Raw genomic sequence first — 8584 nt, 5'->3', positions numbered from 1 at the left:
ATAGATGGTAAATTAAGGATAGATTTCGCTAAGTATAGTATTTGTTCTAGCTAAGTATAGAATTTTGTGTAATCCTAGTTTGGCAAGTTCTAAGGTTTGACAGACTCTTTTGTTAAGTATCCTCCCAACCTAGATGCTTTGGGCAAACTTGTTAAGTTCACAGTTGTTTATATTTGTTTATTATTTTGGTATAGTGATTTGGTTAATCAAGTTGAGGTCTAGTTAGAACAGAACTAGACTACTGTAGATGATAATACTTAAAATTTCTTAAATGCACTTAATCATATGAATGAAGAGAGTTAGTGGAATTATTTGATTTTTCTACTAATCTTTGTCTCTGTTGCTTAAGTATATAAGGATAATGGTGGTCTTTTTGAGACACTTTTACGTTTTCTTCTTCTTTTTTGATTTTCTATGAAAGTCTTTGAAAACTATAAGCTTAGAAAACTTCATCGAAGTGAAGGCTCACAGTATCTAGGTGACTTATACGTTAGTACCAGCTCACTAGTAATTACTGATGAACCCTTATGTTATCATTGTAGTCATTTACATTTTTTTCGTATTGTATACATAGATGTTAGAATGGTGTGTGAGTAAGGAAACTTCATGATTCTAGATTAAGTGTTGTTGATTCTTGCATGCATGTTCAGATTTGATAGATTGATGATCTGGTATGTATAAATATCTTTCTTTTATCTCAAGAAGATAACAAGGTCCAAGCAATAAAGGCAAAGGACATGCTTTGTAGATTGTGCTAGAATTTCTGGTGAGTTCCTTCTTACTTTCATGTTTTGTAAATCTCTTTGTTATATAATTCATGTAAGGTAAGTAAGAATGAGAAAAAAAAGTACAAAATAAAGACAAAAGCATTGTGACTGAGAAAAAAAAGTAAAAAGTCAAGTGACAAAACAAAAATTCACAAAAGTGAGAGAAAACTCAATCATCAATGCACTAAAACTCATTAAGTTGACCATAGCTGCTAGTATTATATTTTAACTTCCTACATTGAGAGATAAGGTAGGTGAGAGAGGGGGACAAAAGACGGTGAGCTTGGATGGGACATTAAGAGGGAAAAGATGGAACATGTCATGTGCTTAACTATTTCTAGTGTTTGAACCGTTTTGAGCCATATCTTTCTTTAAACTCATGTCATCCTAAGCCTCAGAACGTTACAAGCCTAGAAGACCAATGCGATTGTTCTTTGTGCATAATATTCCTGAATTGCTAACAATTATACTCAATGAATAGTTTTTGATTCACATGATTGTTTATACTACATATCTATTTGATTTATGTTAATGGTGATATTGTTAAATCTTTGATCATGGGAATTACTTCTAATTTGTTAGTAATGTAACTTTGTAAACTAATCCTGATTTGCTTTAAAAATTTTCATGACATCGAACTATCAAGATTAAGTTCCTTGTGCGATAAGAATTGTTATCTTTTTAATATTTTACAATTATGTTTTTAATAGTAATAAAATCCAATGGATTTCTTCTTATTGCATCCTATGTATCTAGACTTGGTTTGCTTGAAGACAAGTAAAAATTTAAGTGTAGGGGAGTCTAGGTGTGAGGTTCTTATTTATATCCATCTTCACTAACTCTAGCTTGTTTAAAGAAACAAACCAAGTTCATTTTTTATTTTTTATTTTTTATTTACGGTTTGTCAGTTGGTTTACTTTTATTTACAACTATTTTTTTCTTTTTGTTTTCATAGCTTATTTTTCATTTATTTTAATTATATGTTTACATTGCTTGAAGACAAGTAGTGACTTAAGTGTGGGGGAGTTTGATCTATCATAATTCAGTGGAGCAGATTAAATTAGTTTTTGCATTTAAGAAGCTTGAATACAATCACTTTTGTTATGTTTTAGTCGAGTTTTCTTAGCTTCATTTACATTCAATAAAAAGTGTAATTTAAGTCTTTTATTGACCATAAGGGATAAATAAGGCCTAAAGGTAAGATAATATACTTTATGGTGTGCAGGAGACCATTAAAAGGGATGCTAACTTGATACCGATTGCTGTGTTGCAACATGGAGAGTTTGGTGTCGCAATATAGTGAGCAGAATAGAAAAATTTCAAGATTACCTTTGGTGATGCATCACAGCCTGAGGATGTTGCCTGTGTCGCGACACGCCCCTAAAGACACCCTGAATATGAGCGTACTACCCTCGATGTCATGACACAGACATTAGGGTTTCACGACATCAGTCCTGTACGGGAAGCACTTATGAGTCGTTGGTGTTTTGGTCTGCACAATGAAATGTTTAACATGAGAATGTTAGCTAACCTAGGGTTGAGGATGACAAGTACCCTAGTTCTATAAATAAACTCATTTAACACTTGTGATGGACAACTTTTGATATTCTAGGTTTTTTTTTGTAATTTAGTTTTTAATTTTTTTCTTTCTCTTAGGGTTTAGATTTCATTTTATTTCTTTTCATTCGTGTTTGGAAAACTTGATTTGTAAACACAATCAAACGTTTAAGGATTTATGTGCTTCATCAATCGAATACAATCAGGATTCTCTAAAATTTATTCTTGATTTATTTTTTCATGCATATCATCAAGTTTACTATGTTTATGGATTCCATGAGGAACTAATCCTCTTATGGTGGATTAGCAAGTGGATGTGTTATTAACTAATCGTTATGTAGCGTTTTCTTAGTGGATCAGCTGTTTGAGAACAGAAGAACTTAAACACTAGGCTTGACAACCCTAAGAAGTCATTTAGGTGGGAATTAACCCAAAATTGACATGGCCTATCCATAAGCACCTTAGCCCTGAACCGATCTAGACTGTGAGATCGAGAGATAAGTTGTTCTTCCCGACTTGTTAGTTTAGTGGAAGTTTGAGAGATCCTGCTAGGATAATGACTAGTTGATTGAATAGAAACCTAAAATTGGAATTAGTTATAATCACCAAAGTGAGCTAATCACCCATAACTAGATTTGATTAAGTTTATAAATTAAGTTTTCTGAAGTCTACTTTATTTATGCATCTTTTATTTCACCATTTATAAAAATCCAAAAATTCTTCTTTATGTTTCATCATACTATAATTTACTTAAACTACTAATTAGATCTATTGGCGTTTAGGTTACAATTAATCTAGTACTCACCTCCCTTGGGTACAATCCTCGGAGTACTCACCTAGTTTGTTGTAGCTATATTACAACCTGATCGATATACTTGTAGACACCACCTCAATTCCACATCTTTAGTTGTAGTATTCACACTCTAGACATTAGTATGTCTGGAGGCGGTCAATACGCCAAATGGCTTCAACTTTATTTCAAACTATTAATGATTTCATTCAAACTTTAGTAAAGCCAAAACTATCATATATTTATATGTATAAATTTGCAATAATTTTATAATTTTTTTGCCAAATTATTTTGCTATAAGCTAGTCCAATTTTGAGTAATGACACATCAAAATCGAATCCTATCATAGGGTTAGGTTTGGCAAGGTTTGGCATGTTACAGTTTGGGTGGTCCTAGTGAGACAGACTTGATGAATTCACTAAATTTAAATTTTAGAGGATGAACTTAATAAATGCTCTTAATGATTTCATAGTCCTGATTCGGATGATCTATATTGAGATAGACTTGTTGCAATCACCTACGTAAGTGTGAAGAATAAGCCACCTTTTATGTAAAGCATTGGGCAGTCTTTCTAGAGCACTTACCAACATCCTAAGGTGTATTGGCTAAAACTTGTTGATTTATCACAGAACATCAATTGGATTTGAGATTTTTCATGTGTCATGAGTTAACCCCTATCTTAATAAGCTCAAGATTCATTCACTTGTTAAGAGAAAAGTCACTCATTTCACTTGTACTACTTCAAATGCACAATATACTAGTGCTTAAGCAGCTAATTCAAAGTTTCTCTTCTCATATCTTTTCTTGTGTTTACAAAATTTCCAATCACTTTGCATTAATGGGGGAATGTTAATAATGCAAATTTATTTCAACAATTACAAATCATTATTTCCAACAATAATAAATCATTTTTTACACTTACAAAAACATTAAATATTTTTCAGACTGTTTCATGGAAATATTACCATTTTTCCTGCTAAATTACATTTTTACCCCTTCCAAAATTCTATGAGGCATTTTCCCTTCATTTTATACACAACTGAAAAAAAATCTTCTACTCTCTCTCAACTGTCTCTCATTCTTTCTAAAACTTTAGAATTTTTCTTAAATTGCATTACAGAAAATTATGTCTAGGAGTTTGGGTTTTAAGCGGAACCGTTTGTAACCCCTCCAACTTTCCTCAGAATTGATCTTTGTGACACCCTAAACTTGACTAGGATGGACCGAGCTGAATTCGAAGCATTACATTAGCCACCTAAGTGACTCACCGGCTAATGACCACCCAAGACACACCCTTACCTTATAACACCTCAATCTTTTCTGATTATTAGTTAATTATTAAAGCTGAAGCAAATTATGAGCCAATTTTAAACTTTTCCTAGGTAATTTAACCTAAGGGCATTTTCATCATTTTACCACCTATGGTAAAACTAATTCGATTTTAGATCTAGATGTTTACCAACCTTCTTTTAGTCAAAATTATGCAAGCCTAAAAATTCTATCTTAATTTGAGTTCGTTTACTATGTCTAATTCAAGTTTTATTACTAGGGAATAAATTGTAACAAATACAAACTATCAAGACCTATTCTGAATTATGAATTAAGTGTGTTTCTGTCAAATTTTAATCATTACGAGGCTAATCCAAAAATTTTACCAAGTTTCCTTATCATCTAGGGCTCTAATTAGTTTAATCAATTTTCAAGACTAAATCATAACTTAAACAAATTAGAACATCAATTTAAAAAGGTAAAAATTCAAACCCCCAAAATCCCACACTACCGTGTCCCTAGACCGTGTGCCATGAAATGACCGTATTCGTGTCGGGAAAAACTTTTAGGAAGATTGCACAAGCCCGTGTGGAAATCCCACATGGCCGTATTTGATAGCTCTAGTTTCCACAGGCCCGTGTCACTTACCCACACACCCGTGTGAAAACTGTAAACTGAAAAATATATAGGATTTTTCCTATATAATTCATTACCTTTTTACTTAAATTTGTTGCTAAAACGAAGTAATTGTTTAATAAAATAATGGAATATGAAAAAATATGAATTTAAGTTATAGAAATTATTAAAATGTGATTTTATACTTTATTATATAGTTTTCATGCATAAAATGACTTATTTTATATTAATTTGAGCATATTCTATTTTTAAGCAATAAAGTGGGCCAGGCCATGCATGATTAAATTAAATAATAAAATATAAAGTTATATTTAATAATTAATTTTTAATATTTTATTAATAAATTGGGTTTTAATTAATTAATTAAATTGATTAATTAAAGTGGTTAAATTATATTATTTGGTTCTTTAAACTATCTACTATTTTTGGACAGGTCTGAGAGTTTTCTTCTAATTGCAAAATCGTCCAAATTGGGGACCAAGGCAAGCCAATTTTTGGCTGCACATGGATGTCATAAACCATTTTTTGGTTTAATTATACAAAGTCCTTGAAGAGTTAAAGAAATCGGAGATTTTCTCGAAGATTTGCTGATGACTGAGTCTTAGTCCTGAGTTTTTTTTGCACTCAAATTGACCAAAAATCAAGAAAAAATCAGCCACCTTTCCTCAATTCATGGCCAGCCACTCTTGGAGGAAGTTTCAAAGGATGAAAACTCCTATTTTTAGCTAATTAGCTCCCTTGCCTCACCTATAAATAAAAGCTCATTCCTCACGTTTTCAATCATCCCTCATCCCATCATCTCTCACTCATTCATCATTCTCTCAATTCTTTTAGCTATCTTTCCCCTTCATCATCCTTGCATAAGGATTTTATCAATTAAGCCTCTTAAAGAACCCTTGGTCGGCCACCTTGGAGAGCCGTCAGCAAAGGAGCAACGGAAAGAAGCGAAGGAGCCTCGTCAGTCAGAGTCTTGGGTGATAGCCAAACTGAATTAGGTTTAATCTTTATTTTCTTTGAATTTAATTTAAAAATGTTTGCTATGTGTCCTTTTTTCTTGTTTACAAAAATGATAGCTTAATTTTATTTAAGCTAGGATGATTATTTTGATGAAATAATATTTATTTGATTCATGCTTATAATGTTTGTGCCTCAATCAATCATGTTTTCAATTAAAATCAAGTCTGTACTTCATTCATACATGATTGAAATGCACCTGAATTAGCTGAGCGATACTAACCAGACGATGGCTAATGGACGCATAATTGAAATGTGCATGCTCAATTTAAATCCTAACCCGATTGAATTATAGGTTGCATAACAACTCTAACCAAGCTCTGTTATCTGCATAGTTTTTAGATTTGTGTGATTAAATTGTTTCAAACCTAATACGTCCCTGTTACCTCACACGAATGCTAAGAAACCCTTAGTAAATAAGGATCAATAAAATGCTTATTTACTAAGTAAAGGATTCCGAAAGGACCTAATGTGGTTTTTGAACTCGTGAAAGATCAAGTTGCCCTGGAATGTTTTTCTGAATGTTATTAAGAATGTTGATAATAAATTGAGTTTAATTAAAGTAGTCCTAGTTTATTTATGTTATAATTGTTGTAAATTGTGTTTAATTTTACTAATATCTATTTCATTCATATAGTTTGCATACTTAGGATAATTTGCATTAGGGATCAATACATTTAGTTTAATATATTTTAATCACCACTTCTCAACTATAAATTATTTTTATTTACCAAATTGTTAATATAATTTTACAAATTAAGTGACTTAGCACAAATACAATCCATGTGGAGACGATAACTCAATAATTACTTATTACTTGATAACGACTGTGTACACTTGCACAAACACCAGCGTTACAAGTTTTTGGCGCCGTTGCTGGGGATTGTCAACTATTGCCATAGTCATTTTTTTGTGAAATTATTTATTTTCAATTTTATTTATTTCTAACATTACTAACTATTTCCATGGATCGAATTATTGATTTACTCCCTGTAGATCCTAAAATTGAGCGAACTTTCAGACAAAGAAGACATGAACGAATAGCTCAAAAAAAGTCGAGATGAACCTTGGAAATTAGAATCAAGACTAAGGTACTGAATCCGATCGTGTACGAAATTCTATCCTCATTATTGATGATAGGGATTGATGCATCAGAAAATATGCTATGCCACTTTTCAGTGAGCTAAAACTAGGAATTAGAAGGCCAGATATTGAGGCAACCTAGTTTGAATTGAAACCAGTAATGTTTCAAATGCTACAAATGTGGGCCAATTTAGTGATATGGCCACAAAATAACCACATCTCCACCTTTGATTGTTTATGGAGGTAAGTGATTCATTCAAGATAGTCGGTGTGACTGAAGACGCACTGAGGTTGAAGTTGTTTCCGTACTCATTGCGAGATCGAGCACGAGCATTAGTCAATTCATTGCACCAAGTTCCTTATCTACATGGAAAGAATTAGTAGAGAGATTTTTGGTTAAATATTTTCCACCTAGTAAAAACACTAAGTTGTGGAACGAGATCACAACTTTCCAACAATTGGATGACGAGTATTTCTGTGAGGCTTGAGAGCAATTCAAGGAGTTACTTCGTAAGTGTCCTAATCATGGGATTCCTCACTGTATCTAGTTGGAGACATTCTATAATGGTCTTAATGCACATACAAGATTGATGGTAGATGCTTCTGCGAATGGTGCAATTTGGTCTAAGTCTTATAATGAGGCTTATGAGATCATCGAGAGGATCGAGAGTAATAATTATCAATGGCCAACAAATCGAACAGCTTCAAGAAGACGTGTAGTCGGAGTTCATGAAGTTGATGCCCTCACTTCGTTATCAGCTCAGGTATCGTCTATTTCCTTTATGATTAAACAATTAATCGCTAATAGTACTAATAATTTTACAGGTCAACCACCAAGTCCGTTTGAAGTAGTTTCCTGTGTGTACTGTGGGGAAGGTCATTCTTTTGAGAATTTTCCATAAAATCTCGAGTAAGTGTACTATGTGGGGAACCAATATCAAAATAGGAGTGGACAAGGACCCTAATCCAACTTTTACAATCCTTCATGGTGTAATCATCCTAACTTTTCTTGGAGCAACCAAGGAAATGGACCGAACAATAACTTATTACAGCAAAGACCCAACCAATCTCAAGATTTTAATCAAAAAGCTCTAAAACCACCTCAAGATGAGGCATCAAACAGTTTGAAGAACTTGTTGAAAGCATACATGGAAAATAATGACACTTTGATCCAAAGCCAAGCAGCAACACTGAAAAATTTGGAAAACCAAATGGGTCAATGGCTACGGAGTTTCGTAATAGACAGCAAGGAACTTTGCCGAGCAATACTAAGAATCCAAGGAATTCGGGTAAAGAACATATCAAAGTAGTGGCATTGTGAAGTGGTAAGACTCTGGAACCCAGATTGATTGATGTCGAAGATGAGCATGTTGAAAAGGAGGCAAGTCAACCAGATGTTGAAGTTCCTACACCAAAAGAATCAGAATCTTCAAAGTCTGACTAGGTAAACCCTGACTTTATGGATTCA

At 32.9% G+C, this 8584-nt stretch overlaps 1 non-coding gene across 1 annotated transcript; it reads right to left on the bottom strand.

Moving 5' to 3' along the window:
* Nucleotides 1–7541: 7541 nt before the first annotated feature.
* On the bottom strand, nucleotides 7542–7648 carry LOC128034341 (small nucleolar RNA R71). The gene has a single exon (XR_008190468.1). It is a non-coding gene; the product is annotated as a small nucleolar RNA R71 (small nucleolar RNA).
* Nucleotides 7649–8584: the final 936 nt, after the last annotated feature.

Source organism: Gossypium raimondii, chromosome 10 (genome assembly GCF_025698545.1).
Source record: "Gossypium raimondii isolate GPD5lz chromosome 10, ASM2569854v1, whole genome shotgun sequence".
NCBI classification, from domain to species: Eukaryota; Viridiplantae; Streptophyta; class Magnoliopsida; order Malvales; family Malvaceae; genus Gossypium; species Gossypium raimondii.
Note: the sequence above shows the minus strand (reverse complement) of the source record. Positions and strands in the feature narration are given on the sequence as shown.